At 34.8% G+C, this 21,449-nt stretch overlaps 1 protein-coding gene across 3 annotated transcripts in view; it reads left to right on the top strand.

Annotated features, from left to right (window-relative positions):
- The first annotated feature begins 731 nt into the window (after window positions 1-731).
- LOC144436300 (uncharacterized) overlaps window positions 732-21,449 on the top strand; it is a 37,318-nt gene continuing 16,600 nt past the window's right edge. For 2 of the 3 annotated variants that reach the window (XM_078125052.1, XM_078125049.1), the window contains exons 1-2: window positions 732-901; window positions 15,812-15,880. The gene's annotated coding sequence lies outside the window, so the exon portion shown is untranslated. The remainder of the gene's footprint in view (window positions 902-15,811; window positions 15,881-21,449) is intronic. The other variant, XM_078125051.1, reaches the window with a different exon arrangement.

Here is a 21,449-nt window from a genome sequence, read left to right as displayed (position 1 = left end):
TGACTGAGAAGAAGGCACTAATGGTCAAGTTGGATGGATGCTTTGAAGGCATCAACAGATACAGCTATGCTATCTTCAAGATTCTTTGTGGGAAGAATTGAGTTTTTGAAGGTATTTGTATTACAGTTGGTACATGGTAGCAGCAAGAATTGTTTGTAGCATATTTTTCCATAGGGTTTGTACTGGTAAATCACTCAAATTTGCTTGGTTTTATTAATCTCTTTGGTGTCAGCATGAATAATGAATACCCCCCCCCCCCCCCCTGCAGTAGCAAACTTATATATAATAGAAGCTGGGGTTCCCTTCTGTGACCATGTTGAGGTTTGATGTTGCATTGCACTTATCAAATGTTTTTCTATTTTATGTATGCATACTGCAATTTTTGCTTTCATGGCCGCATATTTTATGATTTTATTCAGCCAATATAAATTATGTATTTTTTATATATTAAAAGCACAAAAAACAATGATGGCTACATCATAAGATAATTTGTTTTGTATTTTCTTGATCATCAGTTCATTAATGTTGTTTCGCAAACTATATTCTTCATTTTGTACATTTTATTTCGTCAAGTGTGTTGACATATCATTTACAATAAACGGTTCAGAAATGTCATCAATGGAAACCCCTAATCGCCACATGTGTTGATTTCCCGCCATGCATAAGTAGGTCAGAGGTCGCGAACTATTGTGCTACACATGCGTAACGCCTGTCATCCGGGAAATTTTTTATCGACGTGAACGGTATTCATATTTAGTGAACGATAACTATATCATGTTTCTGTAAAAATTACTTCTGTAATTTTGACTAAAATAAGTTCCGTGGGCAAGTGATATTGTTTGGAACTCTAGAGTCTAAGAAGTTTGTGAAGAAACGAAAGTTGCGGTTGGAAATTTCTCAGGTAAATATCGAACAGGACAGTTTATCACACGTTGATAGTGTACACATTGCATTGTAGTAGCGGAGTTGATTGAATTAGTACTTGTGTCTGTGGCAGACTCGTGACTGGGTGAGTACGAGTATATCGCGCCAAAATAGACATGCTATGTTTTCATGGGTATGCCGGCGTTGTATGACAACAAACGGTTAGCATACTTCTACATTGTTCACCTTCAGTATGTAGTGATCACTGTGTCACAGATATGTTGCTACCGTGTACATACACGATAAAATCTACACTATACATATACAGTACATGTACGTACGTGTAATTTTCATAACAATTCCATACCTATCACACAACAATTCAACACATATTTTGTCTCAGTCTATTGCGCTCTTGGTATGTGGCTTGCGTTGTCGCTTTTGTACCGAATTTTTAGCAGGTGGACGCCTTACCCAATCATGGTCTCCGGCATCGATCAAGTGTTTGTTTTTTAACCCGTGCGATATGTTAAAACTTATAATATAAAAAAAAATATTTTAATCGAACCTGCATGCATACAGCAAAAAAAATGTAGGCTTGTGTCTACACTTCAATTCAACACCTTCCGGATATGGACGATCATATCATACCGACTGCGGGCTTCCTCGGTATTGAATATTAAAATTGCAACTACCGGTAGATAAAACTTAACAATACCACAATACGTCCACTAACTTAGAGTTTCCCTATCACAATGTCAAACTGTGTAGGTATGAAAAACAGGAAAGGGCGACAGTTGCAAACAAACTTTTTTCCCTTCTTTCTTTCTTTCATTTTTTCCTAGAAATTACACATGGTGTAAATTTTTAACAGAAAAGTATACACACAGTGTCAGAATGAATAATGGCCTAATTAATTGACCTTGCAATGACCTACTCACTAGCCATGAAAGGCTGTCAGTTGCATGTACAAACAGAAGGTCAAGGGCACAAAAAACTTTAAACTGCCACCTCCCAAAGAAAATCCTAAATTGTCAGGCTTTGTAACATCACAATGCACACATGGGTATGATATCACACACCATCATTTATATAGACAATGTCTATGCATAATGTCTACTTACCCTTATTTATTTGTTATAATTTAGTTCATAATTATTCCATTATTGGATCAGAGTTATCAGATTTGTGTCAGCAAGGCAGACATCGACAGATATTTATGTTTAGTCAAAATATCGATGGAGGATAAACAAGCGAATTCCTTTAGTTTTGCCTTTATAGATCATAGACCCTCAAGTTCATGCTTAGATCGATCCTCCAACTTGATATTTTTTTTGGACATCATTAACAATATTTCACCTTCAAAATTGTTTTACTATGTCTAATGAAAACAGGAGACTGCTAAGGAAAAAAAAATATTACTGAAAACGGTGGTTACCAATATTTTTTCCAGGTGATAGATGTTTTTCCACCATTTTCATTTTTTCCATCTTTTGCATTTCATAAATGTATGCAGAATTAAAAATTAAGCCAAAATTTCCCAAATTCGAAAATTTGGCTTTGATAAATCTAAAATCATTGTATTGAGATGAAATGCAGTGGTTGAAACATTCCACATCCAAACTAAAGGAATTATATGTAACTTAGATATTTTGATGCCCCCCCCCCCCCCCGATATCACCATATTATAAAACCCTGGTTTTATGTGCTAGAAACATGAGTGGGAAAGAAGGTGAATGGGTAAATTGCTTTTGAAATGTATTGAGAAGAGCTTGAAATTGTTGAAAGTATTCTCATTCTTGAAATATTGCTTCCAAGACAATGAAGGAGATTCAAGAGGGGAGGCGTGTTGGTGTATCCTTGTTGATGTGTATAAGATTAGAATTATGCAAATAGATGGTAGAACAAAGCAAGAACTTTGTAAGGGATATACAACGAAAATCATAAATGCTGAAACAAAATTTTGCTCGGCTTGACAAAAATCTCATTAACATTGTTTCATTCTATCAACTGGCTAGACAAAAAACTTAACAACAGCGTTTCATCAATCGTCTGGCGTGACAAACATCTTTACCGATATTGTTACACTTTCTTTACGTGAGCTACTATTATCTTTGGAGATCATTGCCAAATTTATATGTCCCTGCCTGGTAAACCTAAGGTTGGCACTTTCTTTGATATTTTTTAGACAGTCAATTGACTAAAATGAATTTGTAATTCAGTTATAGAATTAGATTTTCGTCGAGTCCATACGACAGGCGGCATTTTGTTTCAGGGTTTATGATTTTCATTGTACATCATTTAGGAATTGTTCGAACTAGCTGGTTGTATCACAAATTTCAGAATCTGAAAAAATTTAAAAGAAAGTTGTATGTTTAATTTGTCCCTTGTGAGTCATCAGTAGTCAGTATTTCTGTAGCAGTTTGTTTCTCATTCTGTGTAGTTATCACCCATTAATTAATGTAACCATAAAATGCCACAATAAAAGTTGTAGTTTGTCAGTGTCTTTGAGAATAGCTTGTCGAAGCTAAACTTTTATTTTTAAAGGGCACTGCAGAATGGCTTGTCGAAACTAAACTGTAGTATTATTAATGGTTTTATAGTGTTTGTATTAACATATGCGCGTGCGTGTGTGTGTGTGTGTGTGTGTGTGTGTGTGTGTGTGTGTGCGTGTGTGTGTGCGTGCATGTGTGTGTTTTGAGTCAGTGAAACTGAGTCATCATCACCAAAGGTTTTACATGAAAACAACATATTTGATGATTCATGAAATCTGAGCTCATGTGTAAAGGCGACAAATCTATATTGATAGCAGCAGACAACTTGTGTGTGACCCCTGACCCCATCATTTTAGCCTCATCATTATGTGATCCATTCTTGATTTTATCAACATTTCCTTTGCCTTATGTCATTATCATCAATCTTCTATTTAAAGCCAATGTTCAGTTGAAGCCAATATTATTACATTATTGTTTAGTTCATTGAATTTGAGTCGTCTGGCAATTGCCATGGTAAACCATTAGCGTGGCCTTCTAATCGCATCTACATCATTTCAAATGGATAATGGGTTATGGAAAGTAAATTTTTGGCAGAAAACTCAGTCATGCCGGAAACTCAGTCAGACACAAGAACATGTAGTTTGCAATTTAAAGGAGACTAGAATAACGATAATGTGGATTTTTACTATGAAATGAGGTCAGAGTATGGTAAGACTATTTTTAGAAAGCCAATTAGTTGAAACAAAGTTCCTGTCAGGCATACAAAAGGAAGCGGTCACAAGTGACAGGTTTTCCAGGATACCCTAGAGCCTGGTTTCCATATAATCCCAGTGCAAGCAGTAAGTTTTCCGATTTATGCCATGATATATAATCTGATTGTGGTTGAGTATAGAGTGTTATTTAACATCAGCAGTATTCCTGAAATATGATATGAGCACCCGTATTCAATTTATCTATTGCCTTCTGGCATATGTCGGCTCTTACGTGTAAAAGATGTAACTTGAAATTCGTCAATGCAATATCTCAGCTGCAATCTCTTGAACTGCCATCTCTCTGTCAAATACATCAAAGATTAGTTTCAGAGCTACTGTACATCCGTGCTGTCATGTTCTCATGGAGACAGATTTTTAAGAGATCTGAGATCTGACTTGTGATAAACAGGCTACTTACAAACAAATGAAATTTGATGCTTTTGGGTGACTTTTGAGCTTGATGACATCTAACTTGTAGTTCTTCATTTCAGCTTCTAGTTCGTCTGAAAGCATGTATAAACATGGATGCATTAAGGTCTCCCCTAAGAGTAATACATCCATGGTATAACTTATAAGTGACTCTATCTAGATAGAGTTAGTGTACATCCCAGTTACATTATATAGAGATTTTTTTATGTAATTATGATTTTAAGAAATTTGAATTGTAAACATTTAGCTAACACCTGAAATTTTCCCACTGTTATGTTTCAGTATAGAATTAATCAGGCCTTGAATTTAACTTTTGGGCTGAGTATGTAGTCAAATTTCTCCAAGTCAACTGTTTGAGCTACAATTTTCCATTGATTTCCATTGGTCTAACAGACTCTACCACATTGTAAATTTGGTAGTCAAGAATGAAGATACAGTGTTTGGTTGGCTATATATGTCCTTGACTACTGCTAATTTGAAGCCATTGAATACATATATATCATACATATCAAGAATATTTGGTTGTCAGATTTTGCCAGGTGAACTGTTTCATCTAACAGATGTACCACATTATAAATTTGGTAGTCAAGATATAATGTTCTGGTAGTCTATATGCCCAAGGCTAATTTCAAGCACTGGAGTAGCTGTAAAACATTATTACCTTTATATACATCTGAAATGAATTTCTGGTCATTTTTTTCTCCATTATTAATTACTCAACAAAATTCCAGCTACTATGGCAATAGAACCAGTATTCTTAACGTATGCTGTACATGTAAGCTGTGCCAAGGTCAGAGTGAATTAATGAATCAGTGACTCATTTTGAATACTTTTATTTGGACCTTCTTCCTCCACTGACAATGGTATTGAAACATCCAAGCTGTCATTGTTATTCAGACTAGGCCTTCAACAGCAGACACTCATGCTTTTCAAAACAGGAAGTCTCTAATTTTGGCAGCAGTATGTGAAAGGAGATTTCAATATTGGTCAAGATTCATGGACAGCAGATTTGGCTGTATAATGACGTTGGGCATCAGATGTAGACTTTTAAGAATGTTCCATTAGTCTGGATGAGTAGGCCGGATAGTCGCTAAATTTTACATGGTTTTTAAGAAAAAATATAATGTTTTCTTCTTTTTTATTGTAAAATTTATCCTGTGATATCAATGAAGTAAAAAATTTGAAATTTTATTTGGGAATATCTTATTTTATGATTTTGCTTTCTTTGAAGTATAAAACCGTAAATATTTTTAAAAAAACCTGATCTATGTGCAAACAGTGTATGACATACACAGACATTATGTATTATAGATGAGGTGCATGTACTTGTACAAATAGGAAAAAGTGTGATATGAACTTCTCTACCCCCACTCACCCACCCACCAGCCACCCACCCTTCTTTGTAGTCTTATGTCTTCAAAACATGTTCAACTGCAATTCACAAGCTGTCTGAGATTCATTAACTACCGGTACCCATGATGAGATTATCGTGTACTGGTGATCTATTTTTAGTCTAGCATTCACATGACACCAACACCTGCTCCACTGACATTTGTAAAAATCTATTCATGTACTCAAGTTGATTCATCATTTATTGCATCATACTTTATGAAGACAAAACAAGAATTTCTAATTTTTATGAAGACTTTTATGTCTGTTATATTGTTATCGTGATTTATATTGCTTTGTACCTGTTTACTGTCTTGTTACTTGTTTTGATATTTTTAACAACACCAAGGCACACTCCAGATTCTTATTCGCAGTTACAGTTGTTTTGGTCAATGGTATAATCTAGTCTAATCTAATATACCTCTAATCTAATTTAATCTAATCTAACCTAATCTAATCCTAGTTTGATATGTTAGCAGATACTTGATACTGTTTTTTATTTTTTGCCATTTCTCACTTTTACCATGAGAAATGGAAATTCCGTCATTAATTTGAACTAGAAAGGTGATTTAGAATATTTAATTTATATTATTATGAAATATATATAGATAGTACTCATAAATTTAATAATAAGATATTTGAGTTAATTTCATATCAATTAATTTGTTTAATTTTTGTACATTTAAAAAATTTATACTTTCTGTAATGACAATATGAAACACCATCCATGACTGAGACAATATTTTGGTTAATTTACGTCTGGTGAATCTCACATGAGCATGATGAGGAAGTTGTTTGAACTAGTACATGCATAGGAGATCACAATAGTGTCTACTGGCATGTTTACACAAAGCGTCTAGTCTATTTATATTCAGTGTAAGTACCACCAGTCTGGCACGTCTGTGGCATTCAGTAACAATTCAGTATGAATGCGCATACAGAGGATAACCTTTTCAAAAGTTCACTACACTAGTGTATTTTGACAGTTTGATCAGCAGAGTTCTTGTCTTCAACACTGCTACATGCATGTGCCACTGTCTGGGTCAATAAGGTCGGTTGTCTCTTATTTTCCGTACCTTGTGTTTTGACTTGAAATGAAATTTCAAAAAAAAAATTCAACGTCTCAGAGAAAATTTAATTTCATAGGCCCAGTATACTGACAAGGATTAGAATTTAGGTGTGGGAAACAGTTGTCTTGCAGAAAAAGAACAAAAGAATGACTATGTTTTCTATTTTGTTATCAATGATAAGCTAGCACAGATGTGAGAACCTGTGACCAAATCATAGTACCAATGGTACATAGACCCTACACCAGGGTCTGTGCGATGGTAGTAGGGTCTGTGCGATGGTAGTAGTAGTAGTAGTAGTAGTAGTAGTATTCAGTATTTTGTGGTATTTCAACTTTAGTTTCTGTCTTATAAATAATGTCATCACGAACCATACAATACAATTCAGTTGTGCAGTGTTCTCCCCCCCCCCATAGATTGCAATGGAGATGGCTAATTTGCATACTGATTTACATACCAAACATACTCTGACAAACATAGACATTGAGGATCAGCCATGCCAATTCTATTCATGTGAAAGTATTAATATAACATTATCATTCAAAGATTAATAAAGCTCATATCAAGGATGGTAGAACTCTCTTGAAACATGGCAGAAACCTGATAAGCAAGGTGGCCTAGGTTGCAAGGACGGTGTTAGCACAGTGCTTTCCCTAAAGCACTGTTGTGGTGATACCATATTTCATTGCCTTTGTTCAAAGGGTTTTAAATGTATAATTTGATCCTTGACTTCAGACATTAGCAGCATTATGTATGGTAATGATTCTATTGTTTAAAAGTTTCATGTTTCCTCGCAAATTGCCTGTATACAGGCTGTATACATTGAACGTAATCCTGTCATCAAATTTGATTTTTGCATTCTGACAAATTACTATAGATTGAAAAGTTATGATGAATGTTTATTGAAGGTAAGAATGGGTTTGTGTGTAGGTTTTGATTTTGTTCTGAAGTCTGTACGTTTGAATTGAATAATTTGCACTTAGTTCATGAAGAGGCACCATGATTATTCTCAGTGGGTTAAAGTGTGCCCTCTACTGATCAACAGTGATCTAGCGAATGTAAATATTGTGTTTTCCAAGGAGTCAATTTGTATGCAATTCACCTTGTGTTTCATTGATTATTTTCCCAAGGAGTACTGTATCATCATGGGATGTTTTTCGTATTCAGACATAAAGGAAAGCAACAGGGCTCTTTGATTAACCGAGTAACATACCATGTATACCCCCAAGGTACATACAGACAGGAAGTATAGTGCCATGATGGCAAATTTTGGAAAGGCCTATTGAAAGAACTCTGTTATGTATTCCTGCTTTGGTTCTGTTGCATTGAATTCTATCTTGTCTAACGCTCCAGTATTTCTTAATGTCTGGATTTGATATTGTCTTAGTACCATCAAGATTTGCTGACACTCTCTGCATCTACTGAAGTATTCAAAGAGCAAGTATCTGAACACATTAACTCTTTTCACCATTACTAGTGTTGTCCACACACTTACATATTCACAAGTATCAGAACACATTATTTTCACCATTACTAGTGATGTCCACACACTTACATATTCACAAGTATCAGAACACATTATTTTCACCATTACTAGTGATGTCCACACACGTACATATTCACAAGTATCAGAACACATTAACTCTTTTCACCATTACTAGTGTTGTCCACACACTTACATATTCACAACAAGTATCAGAACACATTATTTTCACCATTACTAGTGATGTCCACACACGTATATATTCACAAGTATCAGAACACATTATTTTCACCATTACTAGTGATGTCCACACACGTATATATTCACAGCAATCACAACACATGAACTCTTTTCACCATTACTAGTGATGTCCATACACGTACATATTCACAACACATATCAGAACACATAGACTCTTTTCACCATTACTAGTGTTGTCCACACACGTACATATTCACAACAAGTATCAGAACACATAGACTCTTTTCACCATTACTAGTGATATCCACACACGTATATATTCACAACAAGTATCAGAACACATGAACTCTTTTCACCATTACTAGTGATGTCCACACACTTACATATTCACAAGTATCAGAACACATTAACTCTTTTCACCATTACTAGTGTTGTCCACACACTTACATATTCACAAGTATCAGAACACATTATTTTCACCATTACTAGTGATGTCCACACATGTACATATTCACAACAAGTATCACAACACATGAACTCTTTTCACCATTACTAGTGTTGTCCACACACTTACATATTCACAAGTATCAGAACACATTATTTTCACCATTACTAGTGATGTCCACACACTTACATATTCACAAGTATCAGAACACATTATTTTCACCATTACTAGTGATGTCCACACACGTACATATTCACAAGTATCAGAACACATTAACTCTTTTCACCATTACTAGTGTTGTCCACACACTTACATATTCACAACAAGTATCAGAACACATTATTTTCACCATTACTAGTGATGTCCACACACGTATATATTCACAACAAGTATCAGAACACATTATTTTCACCATTACTAGTGATGTCCACACACGTATATATTCACAGCAATCACAACACATGAACTCTTTTCACCATTACTAGTGATGTCCATACACGTACATATTCACAACACATATCAGAACACATAGACTCTTTTCACCATTACTAGTGTTGTCCACACACGTACATATTCACAACAAGTATCAGAACACATAGACTCTTTTCACCATTACTAGTGATGTCCACACGTATATATTCACAACAAGTATCAGAACACATGAACTCTTTTCACCATTACTAGTGATGTCCACACACTTACATATTCACAAGTATCAGAACACATTAACTCTTTTCACCATTACTAGTGTTGTCCACACACTTACATATTCACAAGTATCAGAACACATTATTTTCACCATTACTAGTGATGTCCACACATGTACATATTCACAACAAGTATCACAACACATGAACTCTTTTCACCATTACTAGTGTTGTCCACACACTTACATATTCACAAGTATCAGAACACATTATTTTCACCATTACTAGTGATGTCCACACACTTACATATTCACAAGTATCAGAACACATTATTTTCACCATTACTAGTGATGTCCACACACGTACATATTCACAAGTATCAGAACACATTAACTCTTTTCACCATTACTAGTGTTGTCCACACACTTACATATTCACAACAAGTATCAGAACACATTATTTTCACCATTACTAGTGATGTCCACACACGTATATATTCACAACAAGTATCAGAACACATTATTTTCACCATTACTAGTGATGTCCACACACGTATATATTCACAGCAATCACAACACATGAACTCTTTTCACCATTACTAGTGATGTCCATACACGTACATATTCACAACACATATCAGAACACATAGACTCTTTTCACCATTACTAGTGTTGTCCACACACGTACATATTCACAACAAGTATCAGAACACATAGACTCTTTTCACCATTACTAGTGATGTCCACACGTATATATTCACAACAAGTATCAGAACACATGAACTCTTTTCACCATTACTAGTGATGTCCACACACTTACATATTCACAAGTATCAGAACACATTATTTTCACCATTACTAGTGATGTCCACACATGTACATATTCACAACAAGTATCACAACACATGAACTCTTTTCACCATTACTAGTGTTGTCCACACACTTACATATTCACAAGTATCAGAACACATTATTTTCACCATTACTAGTGATGTCCACACACGTATATATTCACAGCAATCACAACACATGAACTCTTTTCACCATTACTAGTGATGTCCATACACGTACATATTCACAACACATATCAGAACACATTAACTCTTTTCACCATTACTAGTGTTGTCCACACACTTACATATTCACAACAAGTATCAGAACACATTAACTCTTCACCATTACTAGTGATGTCCACACATGTACATATTCACAACAAGTATCAGAACACATGAACTCTTTTCACCATTACTAGTGATGTCCACACATGTACATATTCACAACAAGTATCAGAACACATGAACTCTTTTCACCATTACTAGTCAGTTGTCCATACACTTACATATTCAAAACCGAGTAAACAGAAACAGAAACAAGCTTAGACTGTAAGATACGTCATGTCATTCTGCCCTTGCTGGCCACCTCACGAGGTTGACTGATGTGTGAGGGCGCCCCATCACATCGTACCTTACAGACTAACAAAAGCTCTCCAAAAACTGAACACTAATTATTGTGTCTTGCGAGAATAAATTTGCAAGAAGGAGAATTTAAAATTAGCATACATAAACTGTAAAGACCTTAACATGAAATATGTGATGATAAGTTACAACATCTTGAGATGATAAAAACACTGAATGATTGTGGACATATCATCACTTTGGTCACCAGCGATTACCAGGAGTGCCAACAATGACACACTTTTATAGTACAAATGCTCCCACCATGCACCAGTGCTAATGCTATACATGATGTATATCATATTACATACATTTATGAAGCAATCAGCTCACAATTCATCAGAAACACTAAATTTTGTATAATGTTAGACAGCTTGTAGAGTCACTGCATTCATACATTATCTACACCTGGTATGATGTTCAAATATGTCATGAGACATTTATACCGACAGCAATCATATGATGTTGAAATGTATCGTTTGGGAAGTACAAAATGTATGTCATTATCAGACACAATTCTTCACACACACTCAATTTTGGATAACATTATGCAGCATGTAGATATCGTCATTGCATCCGTACATTATGAACAGCTGTTATGGATTTTACGTGTGTAAAATTTGTACCCACAGATGTATTTGCTATTATAATACATTGTTATTGAAAATATATCCACATCTTGTATTTGAAGAATGCAAATGAATTATAGCAGCACTGTTTGAAATTCAGATTCTGCCTCTCTTCAAAATAACACATTTACATTTCAGTGTACGTGTGTATACATATGTATACATAATTTACAATCATCAAATGCACGTTTTATCACAGTTTTGAGTGGCAATAGAACATACACAAATGTATATTTCATTTTACACCAAGAAACACTAATACTAGTTATAGCTCAACAAAGCTTTCACCAGGTACACTACAAAATATAATGCATACATACTTAGTGGCGCAAGATGAATTTAAAGTTTTTAGCATGAATGTAAATACATAAAGCCTTTCAAGTGTAATGTAAATGTCAATGCATGTTTGTAAAGGCATTAATTAAACAATCATATTCTGGTGTTACCACAGTTGGTGGCATAGAAAGGGTTTCCTCAGTATATAAATGAATAAATTATATTTTACCAGGCCTGGCAGGCGTAACTTCTACCTTACTATCAAAGTAAAACACAACAAGTACACATACCTATAAATCTACTCCTGCTACATCCATTATCTTTTACATGAACTTGACAATATGCAGTAAGCAGTACTCGTCAAAAGACAAGGCTTCTTTTATGCTCCTTTGGGGACAAACGCACAATGTCACACAAGCTCAACAAGCTAACTTTGTTCATTTTAATAGAAGGGGAGTGGGGGGGGGGGGGGGGTCAAGCGTCAATGTGATTACTGAACTTCATTTTCACACTTCTAACCAAGTTTGGAAAACTTTCACGCCTTCAGTGATAAAACCTTCCTTATTTACTATGTTGAGATGTTGATATGGTGATAAAAATCTACTTCTAATGTGAGATGCAGTGCTTGATTTATAGTAGTGTTTTGAAGTGTTTACCATCATCTCATTCTCAGTATACAGGTTCATAAGGTTGAAACTTCATGTTTACCATCATGTTTTTACATTGCATTGATAGTAGTGGTGTGACTGCTACAATTTTCCGAATGGTTTACATCATATATACAAACATGTGATATCGCACTTGTGAATGTTCGTTTAGGGGGAGGGGAGGGGATTTTGTCCTTTTAGGAACAAAGTGTGTTGTTTATTGAGTTTGTGTGACATTGTGGAACCATTCCTTAATGTACACCAAAGCTGAGTAAAAGTCGTTTCAAAATGCATTCTTCCACAAGAGTATTTTGTATTTGTTTTATACTTTCCTTTCATACACTTGTTCATCCTTTAGTGTGTGCCGAGGTAGTTTATTTCACACATATTATATACTAAAAAATAGACAAATTGTAACAATAATGGTTTATTTTACCATCCTATGATGACCCAAGTGGTGTACACAGCTTAAAAATAAACACTTTATGAGGACAATATTTCCTTTTTAAAATGCAGAGGTGAAAAAGGACAATAAAATCAATATGCAGACACAAATGGAATAATAAAAAGTACAGACATGTCAAGAATGATAAAAAAAAACCAGGACAACAGAGACTTGTAAAATGAAACAAAGACACTCCAGCTCATTATACTAATCTGACACTGTCTACCAACCACCAAACTATTTTCTTTTCATTTGGCGCTGAATGCAAACTTCACTTGCTAACTCCCACAGGTTTGAGATTTATGGCATTGTACATTAGGAAATATTTTTATAATGACGCTTGTGGTCAGTGTGTACAATACTTGTGGCAGAATTAATGAAAGAAAAAAGAGTAATTTACATTTAATATATTTATTGAATTTCAAATGTACTTACAAATGTTATATGATGTAAACATGCAGTAAAGGTTATATTTTATGTAAATTCCTTGACTTCTTCTATTTGTTAATAGGAAATATTGTTCTTAAGCTTGTTATTTTTCGCCCATCAGAGGTTTGGATTATTGAGTATATTGGAACGATATAGAGTGTACATTGGGGATAAATTTTACTGCAAATCAAAGTTTTTAAAATCTCTCCAAACTTTGCCATATGAAAGTTTGATTTTGATCATTTAGAAATAATAAAAAGAAATTTGGGGTCCCCATCTTGTTCTCAAGGAATACGACAATCTGTTATTTTCCATAGAGTTAACACAGTGTTCAGCAGCCATTTTGGATTCTAAAATTTATATAATTTTGATAACATTTTGACCTCTATATAAAAAATTTGTATGGTGACCCCTGATTTTTTTCCTTGATTTTAACTGAGAATATGTTTGAGTTTTCTTGAACAAAGTCACAGCAAAAGTTTGAACTGTTTATTTTCATGTTAAATTTGTGTGATGCTACAATATTTTTCTACCAGCTAATTATGATGCAACATATTTGATGATATCATTACAAAGGATACTATTGTTAGTCAGTATTTATAAGGACAATAGTCATGTCAACAAACTCTTCTTTTAATTGTTTCTAGATATCTATTCTATATTACGGTTTAACCTGAATCTTTTTGGCACTGTACTTTTATAATTGTAGTGAAAGTGTTGCAATTTTCTGAAAGGAAAAGTAGTTCTAAAATGCTGAGATTTAGTTTTGAATTTAACAAAATTGTACGAACAACAGATTTTGTACTTTGACTGGTGCAAGGAGTGGTCTGTTAAACATCAATTTATCTTACACCAGTGGCCTTGCTCTAATCTCTTGTGGGAGAAAAAAATATGATTTCGCTGAATACTGTGATAGACTATGTCTGTGTTAGTATTTCTGTATTGGTCATATGTGAAGCTGGTCAGTTGATGAGGTGGTATGGAGTAATATGTTTATATAATTAGTTTATTCTAGTGTTATCCTGTTTGGTATTTTTATTGTGTTGTATGGATGTCACTGTAATGGGATGTATAAAGTGACCAGCAGGTATCAATTAACTAATAACAGTTACATATTACCTGTAGGTACCTTTATCTTCACAGCTAAAACTTTTACAGATTGTATTTGTGTGTCAATTAGAACATGAACATCACAGACAATTTTAAAACTTGTGTATGTGTATGTATGGTACATGTATGTCTGTGTGTGTGTGTGTACATGGAACATATGTATATGTACGTTACATGTATGTACAAATGTATGTATGTAATAATGTATGTATGTATGTATGTATGTATGTATGTATGTATGTATGTATGTATGTATGTATGTATGCATGTGTATATGTATGTATGTTTGTATGTACCGGTATGTATGTATGTATGTATGTATGTATGTATGTGTGTGTGTGTGTGTGTGTGTGTGTGTGTGTGTCTGTGTGTGTGTGTGTGTGTGTGTGTGTGTATATGTACATGTAGGTGTGTGTAGATATGTCAGTGTGTATGTTGTGTATTGTATGACTGGGGAAATGTGTGTAAACTATGTGCTAGGGTAGTCATGCTTGGAACATGTGCAGCCACTGAACATATTTGTATTTAACTGTTGACTGTATTACACGTCTTTGACACATACCAAATATTCAAATGTTTTTATCATGGTAATTGTCTTGGTTTTGATGTGCAAACACACCAGCTAACAACATTATTAGAGAATTAACAAGTTGTGAAATATTTCATCATATATCGATACTTTTGACACCCACTATCATGTTGGTTCTGAGGTTAGATAATACATGTCCTTATCACCAACTTCCAAGGGCAAAAAAGCCAAAAATGTTACTAAGAGAATCAAGTCTTGCACTGATATGACACAAATGATATTCAGGGCATATTATAGTACCACATTGACATATATTGGGAGACACATATTCAATTACTATACTACCATGACTGTACATTGCATGCATCACAGACTTCTGGGTATGTATATATACTGTATACACACTGACATATGGCAATCTTTAACTCAGTCCATAATCTAGCAAGATAGGGGGTGTGGTTTTCTATTTTGAACGTTTGTTGTGAAGTCTACTTAACTAATCAAAGGTCATTTTGTTGCAGGCTTTCTTTCTGTTGACTGACACCTAGTTAGCCACAGGTGACGGAGCCTCCCTCTGCATGCTTCAGCATGTAAGTTTGCACTAGCTTTCCTTTATTTTCCCTTTATTTAGTTTTAATTAATTTCAAATCTGTTTACTTTATGTGTGTTACTGTTCTCCTGACTTCCATCTCACCCTTGTAATGATCTTTAAATGCGTCCGTTTCAGCATTATGCATTCACCTGTATAACAGCCTATCTGTTTAATCTTTGGCAGCTATGTCGATTTATCACTCTTTTTATCTACCCATTTCTTTTTGTTCTTTGCTCCCTCGCATTAATATGTGATATTAAGACCTACTAATTTTGCATTTTAGTTTATGTTGTATGTTTTCTTGATCTCTTCTTTCATTTCTAAGTTGATGGTAAGTACGATAGTGTAGGCAAGTTTTGGTGTGGTTAAGGGGGTGGATATATGGTCACACCTCCTTGGAGAGATGGTACAGGCAAATCTATAGCCCATGTATATATCACATGTTTGTCCAAGGTTGATGTCTGTCTTGGACTGTACTGATACTATGTCATGTGAAGAAGTTTTGATTTCACACAGCTGGAGGGTCAAGGCATGCTTTGAAATGTGGGCAACATGGATAATTTTCAACTAGATCCGCCCACATTTATTTTGTAGTGGTTCTCTGAAGAGTCCGAGTCAACAGTATGGTAGCTGTTTATGCCTGATATATAGACCAGTATAATTACAATTGTGAAGAGATACATTTCCCAAAAGATTATATTTGCAGTAAAAAAATGTCAGATTTTGTTCTCACAAGTCATTTGAATTTATTAGCTGCATATAAACAAACACACATGCATGTACACAAACTCATGCACACCCACACACACACACACACATACATACATACATACATACATACATACATACATACATACATACATACATACATACATACATACATACTTACACACATACACACATACACACATACACACACATACACACATACATACATACATACATACATACATACATACACACACACACACACACATACATACATACATACATACATACATACACACACACACACATACATACACACATACATACATACATACATACATACATACATATATACATACATACATACATACATACATACATACATACATACATACATACATACATACATACATACATACATACATACATACAGGTACATATAATGTCAATGTACATATGATGCTGTGCAAATATTGACAACTGAAGACCTGATTTAATTAGCAGGGTAGAGATCAAGACTATATTGTGATTTAAAGAAACATTTCACTACTTTAACATTATTTGACTTCCTTATCAGTTATAATAACATTTTCATAAAAAAAATAATACTAGTTTGTAAAAATGGATCAATATCATCAAGTGCATTTCTGAATACAAATGTATCACTTGGAGACTGACAAATTGATTGAATGAAAAGTCTTGAAAGTCTTGCTCTTATACCTGTTTTGTGAATCTGATGTTGGTTTTTACTTGCCACGTGTAAAGAGTAGTTCCATCAGATGCCTGCAATGCATACAAACCCATACATCATCATGTATGCATACCCCAACCCCACAAAAGCAAAGAAACACTTCAGATGTACAATACAGTTATTTGCAAATGAGTCCAGAACAATTTATCTTCCATGAATACCTCAAGATATGAGATATGCATGTTGTTGCCTTAAAGTTCAACTTCTGCACATAGATCTTGAGATCCCCTCCAAGATCAATATTCGGCATCACAATCTGATTTATGTTAAAAATTACTTGTGCAAAGTTGATTATTCATGGATCAGCAGGTGTGATATCTTTGCTAAGTAAGTTTGTATTTGCCCCCCCCCCCCCCCCCCCCAAAAAAAAAAAAAAAAAAAATTAAAAAAATTAAAAAAAATGTATAACTTGTATGTTATAGCTATATAATTATACATAATTATAGTAAGTAACAACAACAGTAGCTTGGTATCTAGTCATGTGGGTGTATTGACTTTTGTCTTCCAAGGTGAAACTGATAGTCAAAATCCTCACATGAATCGCCACATGAATCTCCACACGATTCCCCACACGATTCCCCACATGACTAGATTCTATAGGATACAACAGCAGTGCAGGTATTCACACAAATACACAAGTATTGTTTGAAATAGTAAACAGTTTTATGATTTATAAGTGTGCATACTAGATGACAGAAACATTGGACATGACCTAGAAGATAGAAATAAGAACTCAATATCATTTATTACTGCCATAGTATAGTTGTTAGAATAGAAGACTAGAAAGTAACACTCCACCCAAACCCTCAACCCCTCAAATGAGTGGGAAAATTGTATTTTAATGTAAAATACTTAGTTGAAATTCATATTATTGTAATAGGAAGTGAAATGGTACAAATGCAGTGTGCATATTAGGTTCCAGGCACATTTGAATGCTATACAATGTATTCAGGTATATATACTATAGGTACATAAAGTATACCCCTCTCAGATTACCGTTGACCAGGAAGTAAAAGTTCTAATTCACCTTTCACTAATACTGTAAGTAAGTGTAAGATATGTCAAGTTGTTCAGCCATATACCATGCAGTCTTCTGTTCCTGCTGGCTGCAGGGTTCATACACTTCTGGATAGGCCGTGAAATTCAAAGGACTCCTGGAAACTCCTGGAGAGTGCGATTAACTCATTGAAACTCTTGGAAAATAGATCAACTGAACAATCCATGTTACAGTCGTAAGTATACGATTATGAATGATGAAAAACTCTTGGAAAGTCCTGGAATTTTTTAAGTGTATAAACCCTATGGCTGATGTGGTAGCACAACACGTTGTGTCTTACAAAGTAACCATTCACTGGTAACTTCCGATTTCAAATCACATTTAATACTTCTACTGATTTCAATCTGACATATCACATGTGTGCAGCAGTTGATGGGGTGTAGGGTGTAGCGTATTGACAGAAACATGGGTGTAGCTAACCATTCCTGACATCGAGACATCTCGGTTGCTGAACAAGTAGTAATTGAAATTGAAACACGTACGTCATCATTTCATACATAGAGATTAATACAGGTTGTCTTTTTAACCCTTTAGCATTACTTAGTGTATATCATAAACACGAAATCAAAGTGTTGGTGACAGTACCACAGTTAATCATACAGTTTACTATGGACATATTTTGACACACTTAAATGTTAGCAGCAAATCAATTTTCCAAATTTTGTTTCCATTCTAATTTTAGTGAATTAAATTTTGTTGGCTTCAGTGTGCTGTATCGCTTTTTGTCAGTGAATGTCTTATTCACATGTACTTCAATCTGCCTGTAATATCTGTGGTAAAAATTTCAAATTTTTCGTTTCCCGCTGGTTGATATAGTGCAAAAATTGTCTCGGCCATAGTTTAGTTCAGTGTGTTGGTCCAACTGTTGTCTGTCAGCTCAGTCAATTGATTGGTTATTAGGTGGTAATTTCAATTTCTTTCTTTCTCTGTCTTGTACTATCTACACTCCCATAATTTGAATTTGAGCTTGAAAGTAAACTTCAAATTCCAAATAAGGGAAGTTTCAAACTTCCCCTATTTTAAATTTTAAATTTCTAAACTCCCCTTATTTTGAATTTGAAGTTTACTTTCAAGCTCAAGTTCAAATTAAGGGAGTTTTTTAGACAGTACAAGACAGAGAAAGAAAGGAATTACCACCTACTAACCAACCAATTGATTGACATATCTACCAACATATAATTACCCCCTATGTGTTCTAAAGACAAGTTTTGGAACATAAATGTTTCATTTTGATGGCGGGATGAATAGTTTAATAACACAATTCCAGACTTTGATGTTTGAACATGAAAGCATTCCTTGCTTATATGTTGTGAAAAAAGGTGGACTCACCTCAATAATAGTGCTAATTAATCTCAGTATGTTTTGATTCTTATTTGTGTAATGAAAGAAACATAACAACTTGCACTCGTTATGTAAGATTAGTTAACAAGTATTGATTGGTACATACAGTTAACAATAGTCAGTTCACAGTTACATCACTGTGTGTTCATTTGTGTTCACTTGAAATTATTCCCTTTATTACTCCCCTGTTGTGTTACATTTGAGAGTAGACAGCATGGTGCCCTTATCACAGTGCCCTTTGGAGAGTTGACATCATCGTGCCCATATATCTGTGACAGTGCCCTTAGAGTGGACATCGTAGTGCCCTTATCTGTGACAGTGCCCTTAGAGTGGACATCGTAGTGCCCTTATCTGTGACAGTGCCCTCAGAGTGGACATCGTAGTGCCCTTATCTGTGACAGTGCCCTCAGAGTGGACATCATAGCGCCCTTATCTGTGACAGTGCCCTTAGAGTGGACATCGTAGTGCCCTTATCTGTGACAGTGCCCTTAGAGTTGACATCATAGCGCCCTTATCTGTGACAGTGCCCTCAGAGTGGACATCATAGCACCCTTATCTGTGACGGTGCCCTTAGAGTGGACATCGTAGTGCCCTTATCTGTGACAGTGCCCTCAGAGTGGACATCATAGCACCCTTATCTGTGACGGTGCCCTTAAAGTGGACATCGTAGTGCCCTTAGGGTGGACAACATACTAGTAGTGACCTAACTATTATACAAGTGGACAGGGGTCACGTACAGCAGGGGAACACAGTGCCCTCGGATAATGAAGATATGTCCTTCACCCCAATGATCAATTTAGGTAATGTAGCATGTAAAACAGGTACATCTCTACTGTGTGTTTATTTGTAATTAGTCCCTTGACTGTTTCTGTGTTGTGCTAAAATTGAGAAGGGACATACATAGTGCCCTTTATAATAAAATTGTTATTCATTGGGGTGTTGATTTTTGGATGCAGATTCAAAACTCAGTTTGATTGGATACATTATGCGTACTGCTAATTACAGACACCAGGGTGTACTATATTAAAGTCGTTTATTTAAACAAAAAAAGATTCCAAAAAATGTTCCAGTTGTAACGAGTACAGCTTTAACCATGATGATAGAAAAAATACTTTATTTGACTCGGGGAAAAAATGCATTGCTTTGTTATTATTGATGTAAACTCATTTGTATAGGTTACTTGATATAGAAATTTAAACTATTGAAACACTACACACAATTGATAGTTAGTGAAAGCAAAAACTTTCAAAGCTTTCACTTGAACCACACCTGTGGACTTGTTGACTGGTCTGATATTCTGGGTTGGTCACATGACTTGTCATTGGAGTCATGTGACACCAAAGGAATCTTGAATTGTGAAAGCATTCCCTTATTGGTATATAGCAACACATTTTTGTGTAGTTATGCGTCATGGAGATCATTAATGATTATTCTTTTCAAGAGAGGGTCAATTTTTCCCAGACAGTCAGTCAGACAGACAAATTATAATACAAAAAAAATGTGGATTGATTGAAATAGATGGGTTTCTGCAAGTAATACATACGATGTAGTACATTCCTAATTTGACTAATTAAATAGTAGCTGTTATAAGAATATTTTGAATATGGCACACACTGAGATCATAAGATTTTTAACACGGATGAAAATACTACAGAATATTTAAAACCATGAGCATTAAAATTTAATGTTGACGTTTGCTTCAAAAGTCAT

Source organism: Glandiceps talaboti, chromosome 6 (genome assembly GCF_964340395.1).
Source record: "Glandiceps talaboti chromosome 6, keGlaTala1.1, whole genome shotgun sequence".
Classification (NCBI taxonomy): Eukaryota; Metazoa; Hemichordata; class Enteropneusta; family Spengelidae; genus Glandiceps; species Glandiceps talaboti.
The sequence above is the reverse complement of the archived record's forward strand: the minus strand, read 5'-3'. Positions and strand labels throughout refer to the sequence as shown.